The sequence below is a fragment of the Pongo pygmaeus genome, chromosome 7 (assembly GCF_028885625.2).
Source record: "Pongo pygmaeus isolate AG05252 chromosome 7, NHGRI_mPonPyg2-v2.0_pri, whole genome shotgun sequence".
NCBI lineage: Eukaryota > Metazoa > Chordata > Mammalia > Primates > Hominidae > Pongo > Pongo pygmaeus.
Window position 1 is genome coordinate 68,275,401 of NC_072380.2, and position 14,162 is coordinate 68,289,562.

Below are 14,162 nucleotides of genomic sequence, written 5' to 3' on the forward strand. Positions count from 1 at the left end.
GAGCTAAATTTATCACTATTTCTCCTTGTTGCCTCTGTGTTTTGAATCATGATTAGGAATACTTACACGTTTTCAGGTAATTAAGAAATTCATCTCTGTTTTCTTTTCATATTTGTGTGGTTTTATTTTTTACATTTCAGTCTCTAAACTATTTTGAATTTCCCTGGTGTCTATTATAAGAAATATATCCTATATTATCACTTTTCACGTTGCTATTGAGTTATCCCAATATTATTTGTTAAGAAGGCCATCCTTTCCCCATTGATTTGAAATTCTGCTTTTTTACATGTATTAAATTTCCACATACAACCATGCCTATTTCTGAATTTTCTGTTTTATGACATTAGTCTGTCTGTGAACCAATATTATGCTATTTCTAATTATATAGACTTTATCATTTATACAGTAACAATAATTTGTAATGTCATTTTATACACAGTAGGAAAAGTTTCTCCCCACAACCAACCCTCTGCGCTCCTTTCCCGGGGCTTTTGTAGTTATTATTGCTTGTTTGTTCTTCCAAATGAACTTTGTTACCACTTTCTCTAGCTTTAGAGATAAAAGACTGTTGATATTGTACTGAGATGGCATTAAGCTTGTTAATTAACTGAGGGATGATTTACATCTTTACGGTAATGAGTTTTTCTGCCAAGGTATACTGCATGTCTTCCCATTTTCCACTAAGTAAGCTCTGTAGTTTTTAGGAGTGTTTTATGATTTTCCTCATATAGGCTTTATATACTCCTTAATCTTAACGTTAAAGTTATGCCCAATGTTTTCTTTTCTAAATGTAAATAGAATCTTTCCCATTATATTTTAATTTCCCATTAATTTTCAGTTGATTTTTGTTTTACGTGTGAGAGCTATTTTTGAAAGTATCCATTTGAACTACTATAATAAATTATCTTATTGTTAATAATGGTTTTCCACTGATTTATTTTTTAGGGGGACATTACAGATGTATAATTTTATCACATGCAAATACCTCTTTTTAATTCTTAGACTACTAATTGCTTCTCTTGTCTTATTACATTGGCCAAAATCATCAACGTGATATTGAATAGTAGCTCTAGTGCGTTTTAGAAAGCTATTCACAAAGAATAAAGTTCATTGTTTTGGGAACTTTTCCTCTTTTTTCTCACTTTTCCCTCTTCCTTCCTAGAAAGAAAGAGTATGAGAATGAGATGCAGAGTAGAGTTCCCAACATTAAGCATGAGAGAGACAAAGGGAGTCTAGGAATCTGGATAATTACAATTAGAATTCAGACCTTGGGATATCTATGGTTCAGATGAAATGTGTTGTTTAGCTGCTAACATTTCGATGCTTCATTAATGTAGATGCTTCCAAGATAATTGCTCAATTAATTATCAAGAATCTACATGTTCACAGAGATATTTGACCTGAGTTATTTCCTTTGCCAGGATAACTTGAAGGATGAGTAAAAGACTTAACTTGGATAAGAAAACCTTCTCATACATTCTGTTTCAGTCAGAAAGCCATTTCCTTGAAGTTTCTTAGCATTCTAGGGCTTATATGGTGCCGGGTTGAATGCTAAGTGTTTGTCTCATTGGTTCCACACAACACACCAAATTGAGGACTGGAGGTGTTATGTAACTGGCTCAAAGTTATAAAACTTGTAAGAAGCAGAGGAAATTGAAACCGAGGATTATTGAACTATAAACTGCCTCCCATGTGGCCCAAGTACTCCAGACTAGGCCCCCAGTTTGGACATGAACGTGCACTGCCAGTGAGGATCTTCGAATGAGGTGTTCTGGGGTATGTAGGCTTCATGGCTGCTCCTGAAGCAATTATTGATTACCTCTAAGTGATCACTGGCATTAGCATTATTAAATGTCCAGTCACATTTAAGAAGCCATGTGGCTATGTGGCTTTGTCACATCTGTTGACCACAGAAAATGACTCAATCTATTATCCTGACAAATTGCATTCCAATCCCTTGAGAAAGATACTCAAATTGGAAAATCATATGCACTTTTGCTTCCCTGCTATATCTATGGCTTCACTGCAATCATTTCTTAAAACTTCCAACAGAACAGCAACAGCTCTCACAATTGGCATGTTTTAAGGCTCCTCTATCTGAATTATTTAGGAAAGCTTTAGAAAATGAAAAAACTAAGACTCAAGAGCAAGCTACTGTCTCTTTTAGAGGATGAGCTTCACATGGCTATTTTATTCTTTTCCATGTTAGAAGCAAAGTTTTAAAAAATACTCTTTATGCTTTTATGAAAATGTTATGTGATTTTTAAAAGTATTATGCATAAAGACAATAAAAAATTAAAAGGAAATACTTTTTTTTTTCATTAGCTGGTATTCAGTAATGTGTCAAATCTTGATATACCTAATTTGTCTTCTTTCAACTTTACTTTTGGATTTCCTGATTCCAATTTTTCAAAAGTTGACAGACATCATGTTATTGTCACTAATTCCTCCCACTCAGCTCTCAGAGGTTCATTGTTCTGAGGGAGAAATTGTCATCTCCCCTTTTCCCTCCACTGGCTCAGTTTAAGAAAGTGAGGCAGATTACGGGTCTTTTTTTTTTTTTTTTTTTTTTTGCTTCAGCGCTGGCTGGCATTTGATTCTGGAGTATCCCAAGACCTTTTCTAGAAAGTTCCAACTCTTCATCCTCTTCTCCTGCTCTTCAGTCTTCAGAGCCTCTTTGTGGTTCAAGAGGTGTGGATAAAAGGGAGAGTTTGCTCAGCACCACTGGGAGGAAGCTCCTGAGCTGACCCTTAGGTACTGGGAAGTACCTGTCCTAAGACAGTTAAGTGAGACTTTTCAAAACTGATGGATAGTATCTGGCTTCATCCACAGAGAAGACCCGCAGAATCACTTGGCTATTGGGACATTAGGCATACTCATCTAGAGCTCCTCCAGCCCTCTCTTTTGAGTTCAGGGCATAACTTCTTCCATGGACCACTCAGTCAGTGACATTTCCATGGCTAGTTTGGTGCAGCTTGTGTGGGTTCTCTAACGCTGACTGCTCAGCCCACTTCTGATAATTGTGGCCTGAGAAAAGTTTAAGAATTTAAAGGAGTCATGTTGGCATTTCTGAAAACCTTTTGTTTCTAGTGGTCGAAGCCTAGCATTGAAGTCTAGGAGCCCAGTGGCATCCACGTAGAAGAATCAGCTTTGCAAGCTGAATGCATCCAGCTGTTGTGGAACCTCATGCTCCTACAACTTAGTGGAGCATCTTTAAGTAAAAGAATACAAACATTTCTTACTCTTTCTTTTTTTTTTCGTTTTTTTTTTTTTGAAACAGGGTCTCAGTCTGTCACCCAGGCTGGAGTGCAGTGGTATAATCATAGCTCTCAGCCTTGAACTCCTGGGCTCAAGCAATCCTCCCATCTCCGCTTCCCAAAGTGCTGAAATTACAGGCATGAACCACCATGCCCGACCACTTTTCCTTACTTTATGAGATATAGAATCATGTGAACAAATTGCTAAGATCTTGGAAGGGGTCTTGAAGGTTAAGCATGTTAGCTTCCAGTCAAATCTTCCTCTGTCTCTGAGCAACTCAATTGACTCTCTTCCCCTGTGGACTTCTGTGACCTTGTGACTGTCCTAGCAACTCATCTTAACTTTCCTGTCACACCATTGTTTCCTCATTCATAACTGTTTCTCAGTTATACACACTTATTTTGATGTGTATTTCTTCATAGCCCACCCTCTCTCTACCTAACAAGAGTGATCTTACAAATTATTTTCTGGAACAGCTCAGTTTATGTTGTCATGATAGTTATTAATAGAACCCTTTTTCACTATCAAAACTTCTATAGTTTAGATGATAAGGTTTGTCACTTATTTATTGCTTTTAGTGACTTTTTTGAATACACTGACATTGCTTATACGAGATTGCCTAGTTTCTGAACATATTTATATTTCTTCCTAACTTAGTTTTGGCTCTCCACTGTCCTTCCCAGATTTAGTTAATATCTGAGTTGGAATCAGTCAGGATCCTGGGATTGGATGGATATTTTATGATTGATTGATCTTTGCAGCAATTTTAGCAAAGTATTCAGCCTTATTTGTGAAGCTGTCAGTACAGAACAAACATTCATGACATCATAGTTATCCCATCTCAAGTAACCAAACACTACCCTGAACCCCCAAATTGCTCCTTCTCATAATCCATCGTATGTAATATCACATAAACTTGTCCAAGCCAGACACATCCACTTACTGTAACAGAAGATGCAGTTCAAAAAGAAATATCTTGCCAGGCGCTATGGTTCATGCCTGTAATCCCAGCACTGTGGGAGGCCGAGGCTGGTGGATTGCTTGAGCTCTGGAGTGCGAGACCAGACTGGGCAACATGGCAAAACCCATGTCTCTACTAGTCTGTACTAAAAATACGAAAAAAATTATCTGGGCATGGTGAAGCTCACCTGTAGTCCCAGCTACTTATAGGGCTGAGGTGGGAGGATCGCTTGAGCCTGGGAGGTTGAAGCTGCAGTGAGCCCAGATAGTGCCACTGCACTCCAGCCTGGGCAACAGAGTGAGACCCTGTCTCAAAAAACAAAAACAAAAAACGGAAAGAAAATTCTCAATGACATATTTTTTTTGGAGATGAGTGTTCGTGGTCTATTTATGTGACATGTACCTTGACAAAATAGTTTGTATAAATGTGATTTCAGGTCTGTTAGGTGTGTGAAGGAACAAGCAATAAAGAGATCACAAAAGTTTCATGAAACTGCTCGTGCTCACCAAGCTTGTTTCATGTGTGACTCTTGCATATACCAAATAGGAAGTGGCTGAGATCCTCAGGCTCCCTAGACAAGGGGAAATAGACGTTGATGGTTGAAGTCAGGTCTTGGAGTCAGATCTGGTTTGAATCTGTTCTCTGCTACTTATAAACTGGCTGGGCTTGAGTTACTTAATGTCTCTGAGCCTTGGTTTTCTCATATGTGAAACTGGCATAATGATGCCACCTGTCTCACAGGTTTATTGTAAAAATTAAATCAGACACTATTTGTGTCCACTAAGCATGCTGCTAAGGCATAACTGTCAGCATCATCCTCATCATCTGTGTGACTCTCTTGTAGTCTATTGACATTTTTGGCATCATTTTGAAAGAATAGAATCGTGGTTGTGGGAAAGCATTGAGGGTAAACCTTAGAAATAGCACATTTTAGCAGGAAAATGTGGAGCCCAGAAGCAGGAATCCAGGTTCTCTTACTGATTGGCTTTGCAACCACAGGCAGGTTGCTTCTCTGTGTTTTAGGTTTCTCAGTTACCAGTGGTAGGTGGGGGTGTGAGGAACACCAGTGCCCTCACAGGTCACGTGAACGAAATGAAATCATACATATTAAATTATTTTTTTAAAATACAAAGTACTATGTTCACATATGATAGGTTTGTGGTTATAAAGATTAAGTACCAGGCCAGGTGTGATGGCTCATGCCTGTAATCCCAGCACTTTGGGAGGCCAAGGTGGGTGGATCACCTGAGGTCAAGAATTTGAGACAGCCTGACTAATATGGTGAAACCCCATCTCGACTAAATATACAAAAATTAGCTTGGCGTGGTGGCTGGCATCTGTAATCCTAGCTACTTGGGAGGCTGAGACAGGAGAATTGCTTGAACCTGGGAGGCAGAGGTTGTGGTGAGCCGAGATCACACCACTGCACTCCAGCCTGGGCAACAAAAAGATTAAAGACCAGACAAGCTTGGTGAGGATATGTGCCTGCTGGGGCTTTATCGGCGAGGTGACTTGAACACCATTACTCGCATTTTGTTGTGTTCCTCTTGTGTCTAATTCTGGCTGACTTGGCCATATCATTATAGAAGACCAATGCATCAAAGAAGAACATTTCATTAATTAATTATTTTATAGAGCCAGGGTCTTGCTATGTTGCCCAGGCTGGTCTCAAATTCCTGGCCTCAAGCAATCCTCCCATCTCAGCTTGCTGAGTAGGTGGGATTACAGGTGCAAGCCACAGTGCCTGGCCATGAACATTTATTTTAATGTTACTTGACCTTTCATTGCTTCCAGTGCTGGCGTCATGGGACTGGGTTCCAGCCCATGTACCCCCATCTAGATGTAGGACTTTGGGGAGGCCAGCTGACTTCTGTAGACACCTGTCCTCATTTCTGCATTGAGGAGTTGAAAATAGATCTTTCAAAGCAATCCACGGACCACCTGCCTCCCATTACCACTATAGTCTGAGCGGCCACTCTCTCTTGCCTGAAGTGTTGCAAGTTGCAAGTCCTAATTGATTTGTGTAATTTGCTGCTTTGCCAACCACTTCCTCCACATCTGTTCTCACATCACAGGTCAAACTTTTCCAATGGACACCTTCAGTGTCTTCCTCTGCTCTTGGAATAAAAGACAAGCCCCTTCCCCTTCCTTAGGCTCCAAACCTGTCCTAATCTGGGTGTCCTGCCTCTTCAGACCCTCTTCCAACCTCACCTCACCTCACCTGGGCACCCCCCAACTTCTAGCTCCACTAACTTCTTTCTGCCACAGTGCTGTTACTGCCCGTTTGTCTGGTCAGCCCCTACTCACCCTTCTGCCCCCAGCTCAAGTGCAATTTCCTCACAAAAGCCTCCTCAGGCCTCCCTGGACTGAGCAGGGCCCCATTCCTGACTCTACCAGGGCAGGACCTTTCCTTCCTAGCTCATGTCAGCATTGCAGTTTTATATTAGCTCATATGCTCATTCGATTCCTCCTTGCCTCCCATTCTGAGCATCGCTCCTTGAGGACAGAAACCAGGTTTATCTTCATCACTATGGATCCTTAGGTACCTGGCATGTTGGAGGTGCTGGATAAATATTTTTTGAGTGCATACCAAAATGAATGAAATATACATGAACTATAAGGTAATTTTAAATATTTCACATATTGTGATTCTATGCTTTTTTATCCACCAACTCAGGGCTGTTTAATTTGATTCTTATGTGGGACATCCCAATAAAGCTCTATTATTTCTAGACATCTAACTTCTCAGAGTCCGATACTAGGGATTTAGTAAATTAAGTGGACATAGGTATTCTGGAATTCTTTCAAGGATGTGAATTATGAGCCAATAAGGCAAGAGAATCAGAATTCCAGAAGAACCCAGTGGAACTGATGATGACCAAGCCTTCTCCATGGACTTTCTTTGGGTTGAAGCTGCCCAAATTCCCTGCCAGAACGATGCTGAAGTTAGGACCACACAGAGAGCCTGGCTGTTAGTCAGCACTTGGGTTGTAGGTGGCTGCAATGCCCAGTCATCTTTATCCAGTCTAGGCCATGTTAACCCTCTCTTGCTCCTTCGCTCTTCCGGGCGGGTGCTGTGATTCGCTTGTGAAAAGTCATGCAACCCTCTGGTGTGCACAAGCCCCAGTCTGCTTATTAAGTCTGAATTCCAGGGGCAGCGGCTTGCCTGGTGGATGCCCCTCTCCCCATCTCTCCTGGGCTTTGGCACTCATTCTGTCCCAGGAGACCTGCCTTTCAAGTCCCCAGAGTGACTCAGGGTGACTTCATACTGGGTTTCATTTTCATGTATTCAGTTCAAGTACATTCTTTTAAAAGCTCTGCTTTTCATTGACAGTAAGAAAACTGCCCTGGTTTGTAGGTCTGACACAGGGCTTGGAAACTTCACTTTTTAAAAGGATCACAGGTGATTTTGATACAGATGCTCAGGGACAAAGCTTTACACTGTTCTAGAAGCAGCAGTACCCGCAGCCCAGGCATTCATGTTTCCTTTGAGCCAGCCTCAGGGATGAGTGAGTGTGGTGGAGGGAGCTAATTGGTGATAAATTGGTGGAATAGGTCCCTAGCCAAGGGCAAACCCAATTTTTTTTTCGTCTGATATCCAGAGACAGTTCAGCTTCACTTGTTTGTCATATAACACTGTCTGTACCCTGCCTGCTGGTTGGAGCACAGTTGAGCATGTGAGCGTGTGTGGAGCTCCAATTATGTGCACTGGATTGATGGGGACACATCAGCCTTCACAGACAGCCAGGGAGGGTGAGAATAGGCCAGATGGCGCCCACGGTCACAGAAGTGTAGCAAGAGGAACAGTCAGTTTGTTAGGGAAGCAGTGAGTGAAGTGTTACGAGATATTTACGTCTAGGAAGAGTGTGCTGGTTACCAAATTAGTCCAAGGGTTTTCAAATATTTTTCTAACTATACAATTATATGTGCTTATTATAGAGAATTAAGAAATATTTCAAAATAGGAAGAATAATATAAAATTCCTCTGTAAACCAACTTCTCAGAAATAACTAGCAAAATTTTATGTATCCAATATGAAATATACATTAAATACATATTATTACAAATGTCTGTTATACTATTTATATATAAATATAGATTACATAATGTTTATATGCTAAAATATGTTATGTATTTAATATTGGAAATACACAAAATATCACTATTTACATATACATGTGCACATATATATACACAGAAACACCCACAAATTTTGTTTTAAACTTGAAATAATAAAGTTTATATTTTGCTTTTTTTCACCTGACATTACATTGTGACGTTTTCCCCATGAGATTCGATAGTCTTCAAATACATGGTTTTTTTTTTTTGGCGGGGGAGGGTGGAGTCTCACTCTGTCACTCAGGCTGGAGTGCAGTGGCGTGATCTGGCTTACTGCAAGCTCTGTCTCCCGGGTTCATGCCATTCTCCTGCCTCAGCCTCCTGAGTAGCTGGGACTATAGGAGCCCACCACCATGCCTGGCTAATTTTTTTTTTTTTTTGTATTTTTAGTAGAGACGGGGTTTCACCGTGTTAGCCAGGATGGTCTCAATCTCCTGACCTCATGATCTGCCCACCTCGGCCTCCCAAAGTGCTGGGATTATAGGTGTGAGTCACCACGCCCAGCCAAATACATGCTTTTTAATAGCTATATGATATATGATGTCATGATCAAAATGAATTATTACTTGATTTTAGCCATTTATATTGTTTCTAAATATTCATTATTATAAAAAATGCTTCAATGAGTGATCTTGAACTTAGATTTTAGTCTGTTTCTTTGATAATATTAAATTGTCATTTCTTTAATAAGTCAAAAGCAGGGATGATTGTGTTCTAATTTAGTGTCTTGCTGAAACTGAGTCAAGAAACATTTCCAAAGTGGAATTGTGGAATAGTGGAATTGCTTTCTAAATATCCGGTGTCAGAGGAAGGAAAGGAAGCTGGGAGAGCCCCCTTCCCACTGCACTGTCCCCGCCCATCACAGACAAAGGACTCTCCTCTCTCTGTCTACCGTGCATCTGCACAGCCAGTTGAGCCCTGGTTAGTTCTGGCATTTGTGGGCAGGGAAAGCACTGTAACTACTTTAGCAGTTATTTCACTAAAGCTTGTCTGTGTGGCGTTCATGTATCTCAGCGAGTGTAGCCTGGCTCACAGAGTATCTGATTCCATGTAGCACATGCTGGAGCCAGGGTGGAGAATTGTACCACAGTGTTACGAAGACAGCCCACAGAACCTTGGCAGGCAGAACATCATGCTTTGAAAAAGTTAAAGATTGATGATAATTAGTTAATGAGATGTCAGGCTCACTAAAGAGAGGAAATCATTAATTAGTACTTAATCTGTTTTTAGATATACTAGACTAGAGTCTTACAATTTCCAGCATCATCAGCTTTAAACCATGACATGAATGCAAAGTGTAATTTCTACCACCAGATTTTTGTAATTATCTTATTAAAATATGCTTTGGTACACTGAAACAAACATTAGTTTTAGTTCAATTTTAATTGTGGGAAATGAGAATTTGGAGCATTGACTTAGAGTTTCTAAGGAAAGGAAAAGTTCATAGCGATGTGTTTAGATTCACTCTCCTTCATCCACTGTAGAGGAGCTGGTTGCCCAAGCATTGCCTCTTGGCAGCTTCTCACGGGGAGGTGATATCACATCTGCCTCCGAAGGCCCATTTGGATGAGATCCTTGAGATGGCCTGGGATCCACCCCATGCTCACCCCAGCTCTGGTACTTTTCTTCTGCCTTCATCCCTGCGGCCCTTCCTGCCTCCTCTCGTTTGGGTCTGTCCTTCTCCTGTGTTGCTGGGGTATCCCTTGATCCACACACACAGCCCTGGCATGGACCCGCCCTCACTCGCACTGTGCTCTTGGGTTGTGGGGCTCACCATCAGGTGCTTCTGTCTGCTTGGGGCTGGCCCCCAGCTCTGCTCAATTCCTGTGCAAACTTGAGTGATAGGCAAAGATTCTCTAAGCCTCCATTTCTTCTTCTACAAAATGAGGCTAATCACAGGAACAATGCCATCAGGTTTTCAGGATGAAATGAGGTGACAGACATTTGGCACACAGCCAGGATACATTGAGTGTTTGCTCTTAGGGATATGATCATAGTTTGAAGTCAGTCAGTTGAAAGCTCTTTAAAGTCAGAGAATTGGCTTTGAGCTTTCTATTTCATCTTTGCAGGACTCAGCATGGGGTAGAACATCTGTAGATGCTGAATACTTGTCATTTGACTCTATTTCCTAGAGTTTAATGATTTTCTATTAGCACACCCTGGCTTTTTTGACTGTGACCTGGGTGTTTCTGCCCAGGTAACAATGAGGCTGCAGCCGCTTTCTCATTTTACACACAATCAGTGGTGCATTCATAAATGTTTTCTAACCAGTTCAAAAAAAAAAAAAAACCCACTGATTTGTGGTTTCCTTTGGTGTAAATAGTTTCATCATGGCCAACTTTGAGCTACCGTCGTGACAGGAACTGGCTCGCAAAAGCCCTCAAAGTTTTTGCAGTTGATACTTGAGCTGCTTGACCGACATACTGCAGCTGGACTCCTAAAAGTAGAAACCAGGGGACTTCAGTGGCGCCTAACACTGACGTCAGAATTCACAAGGGTGAGCTGGTGTTCTGAGTGGCATTTAGCTTTCATGAGACCTTGAGTCAAATCCGAATTCACATCTGACATTCATCCTGCACATCACAGGGCAGCACTGTGGACAGTGTTGTTGGTCTTCCTCACCATCCTGGGTGTCTCAGTGAGAAATGTCAAAATTCGTGTGCTTTACAGGTTATTTCATCAAAGGGAGAAAGAACACTTGTTTGCCTTATGATGCGTAAAATGGGTCTAATTAGCCACGGATCCAATAGCAAAGCATTCTTTGAATTGAGGTTTGATCCTGCAGAATACTTTTTCTTTCTAAGCCATCGTTCATCGTTAAATGCATAAGGACAGTACAGGCCATGTCCCTTGCAGTATTCCCAAAGGCCTGCTGCATACAGCCACATGGGTCATACAGAGCACAGCTCCGGAGATGCCCCTCATGTCAGCTCCGATAAGAATGATGCCTGTGGAGCTGTGCAATGCTGCTGCTCTTTCTATTTTTACTTATATGTATTCCCTACTCAAAGAAGTTGACAACCAAATAGCTAGAAAATTAGAAATGTCAGAAGTGTCTAGCACACGTTTCTAGAGCAGTTTCTCAGAAAATGGGTCACCCCTGTTTAGCCTATGGCAGATGAATTGTCTTTATTCAATACAGAAAAGACTGAGTGGTTACCACATATAAGAACTCTGCTAGGTGCCACTATAATATTAAGATGCCCTAAGTAGGCTGGGCACAGTGGCTCACACCTGTAATCCCAGCACTTTGGAAGGCCAAGGCTGGTGGATCACTTGAGGTCAGGAGTTCAAGACCAGCCTGGCCAACATGGTGATACCCCGTCTCTACAAAAAATACAAAAATTAGCCAGGTGTGGTGGCATGCGCCTATAATCCCAGCTACTCGGGAGGCTGAGGCAGGAGAATTGCTGGAATCCGGGAGGCAGAGGTTGCAGTGAGCTGAGATTTCACCACTGAACTCCAGCCTGGGTGACAGAGCGAGGCTCTGTCTAAAAAAACAAAACAAAACAAAACAAAAGACAAACAAAAAAATATAAAATAAGATGCCCTAAGTGCCCAGCAAAAATTTGTGGCTGCATATCACCCTGTCCATTTGTGAGTTAAATTGTACACCTCAGTGTATTCTATCGTGCACCCTTCTGGGTACAATAGAAGTAACAAAAAGGCACAGAGCACAGGCCACCCTCAAAGAGCTTCCTACCTTTTCAAGACACCCACATGTGCGTATATGCATCTTGTGGGAATAATACAGTAAACACGCCACTCTGCAGTGACATGCTAACTTGGTTTAAAGCCCAAACATTTAAGAAGACATCTGTTTAGATGAATGTGGTCCATTTTAATATAGTTGCTCTTGGAATCTGAATAATTATTTCAATGTTGCTGCTATTGTACAAATTATATTTGCATTTTCTTTTTTGGAATTGCCTGCAGAGTCCATGACATGTCCTTGTGAATATCCACAGTTAATGCAGTTTTTTCAAGGGTAGATTTAGGGTGAATTCTTTGATAAATGTATAGGTTTATAAGCTGACTATGAAGGTACAGCAAATACTATAGTTTGGCTTATTCAACATGCTTCTCAATCTCCCAGCACCTTGTCTTCCGTTGTCTTAGACACTGGGAAGCTGAATATTCAATCTCCCAGCTTTTGTGTGTAGCTTAAGGTAGGTAGCAGGGCAAGCAGTCCTTGCCAATAATATGTAGGTAGAACTTCCCGGGAAAGGTTCTTTTCTCTAATTAAAAGGCAAAGCCTTGGAGAAGGAAGTTTTCGGCCATTGGCTCGTCCTCCGTGCCTGTGTATGGGATATAGGAGGAGTATCAGGTGGATTACAACCATGAGGACACTGTGAGGACAAAAGCCACTTCCTCAGTGTGCTTGGTCAGAACAATCGGAGGACCTGGGCTCTGGCAACGTCATGGAACTGCCATCCTAGTCCCAGACTGCACATCACTGGATGTCCTGCCCAACATGGTGAAATCCCATCTCTACTAAAAATACAAAAATTAGCCGGGTGTAGCCTGTAATCCCAGCTACTCGGGAGGCTGAGGCAGGAGAATCCCTTGAACCCAGGAGGCAGAGGTTGCAGTGAGCTGAGGTCATGCCACTGCACTCCAGCCTGGGCAACACAGCAAGACCCTGTCTCAAAAAAGAAAAAAAAAAAAAAGAACAAGAGGAAGTAGGAAAAACAGTTAGAAGATTGTCCTGGCTAGAACTTAGGATTCATTTTGAGAAGTACAGGAAGATAAATATGGGCAGAAGAAAGCAGAGACAGATTATGGAGGACCATAAATGTTAATTTAGAAACGAGATCCACGGGTAGGAAGCAATTGCACATTCTTTAGAAGGCAAGAGATACGGTATGCTTTCATATGAGTTGTCCGGCACCTCTTCTACTATAAATAAAAAAGGACATAGACTTAATCAAAACAGGCCAAGATGACTTTTTAGGGGAGTACTTTTGCTAACATGCTGTTTCTTGGATTGTAAATCCTGAACACCAGGGACAATTCCTGTGCCTGCTTGATATACAGTTCCCTTGCTGGAAACCTCAGGTCAGTGAGGACAGTGTTTGTGGAATAAAGGGAAGAGGAATTTGTTTCTTGCCTTGATGCACTTTGAGCAGCTTTGCATCCTTAGGGCTACTATTTCTTAAGATTTGACAAGGAATAGAAAGGTATATTACATCTGGGATAGGAATAGAGCATTAGAAAAGTATTTGATCAATTTAAATTATGCATGACTCTAAACAGCAGAAAATTAAGTCAGTGGTCTTGGAGGCTGGCTTGTAATGGAAACCTGCTACAGTATACTTAGTGTATAGACACAGTCTATTTCTAGTATAGTGATGACAGTGTAGTCAAAAGTTTGCTGCTTGAGGTGGCTTTAATGAAATAGATAGCTTGATTCTCCCTCCTCCTCTTTCCCCTCCTCCTCCTCCTTCTTCTTTCTTCCTTTCCTTTTCCTTATTTTGTTTGAGACCTATTTAACTTAAGCATTCATTGAAGCATCTTTTTCAGATTTTGTCAACGTCAATACATTACTGATCGTAATTGAACTATAGATAGAGCCTACTGGGACCAGACAATTAAACTTGAAATTAGAATTGATGCTATGTGAATCTGTAATTTTTATCTACAGATTCTCATTTCTATTTGTTCCATCATTTGACTTTCCTGATGATAATAACTAGTCTCCAGTTTCTTTTCTTTTCTTTCTTTCTTTTTTTTTTTTTTTTTCAGACGGAGTCTTGCTCTGTCTCCCAGGCTGGAGTGCAGTGGCGTGATCTCCACTCACTGCAACCTCTGCCTCCCGTGTTCA

The 14,162-nt window shown here is 41.2% G+C and overlaps 1 long non-coding RNA gene across 2 annotated transcripts in view; it reads left to right on the plus strand.

The window, feature by feature from the left end:
- The window catches only part of LOC129042648 (uncharacterized), a 54,973-nt gene that overhangs the window by 13,845 nt on the left and 26,966 nt on the right, over nucleotides 1-14,162 (plus strand). The window lies entirely within an intron of this gene.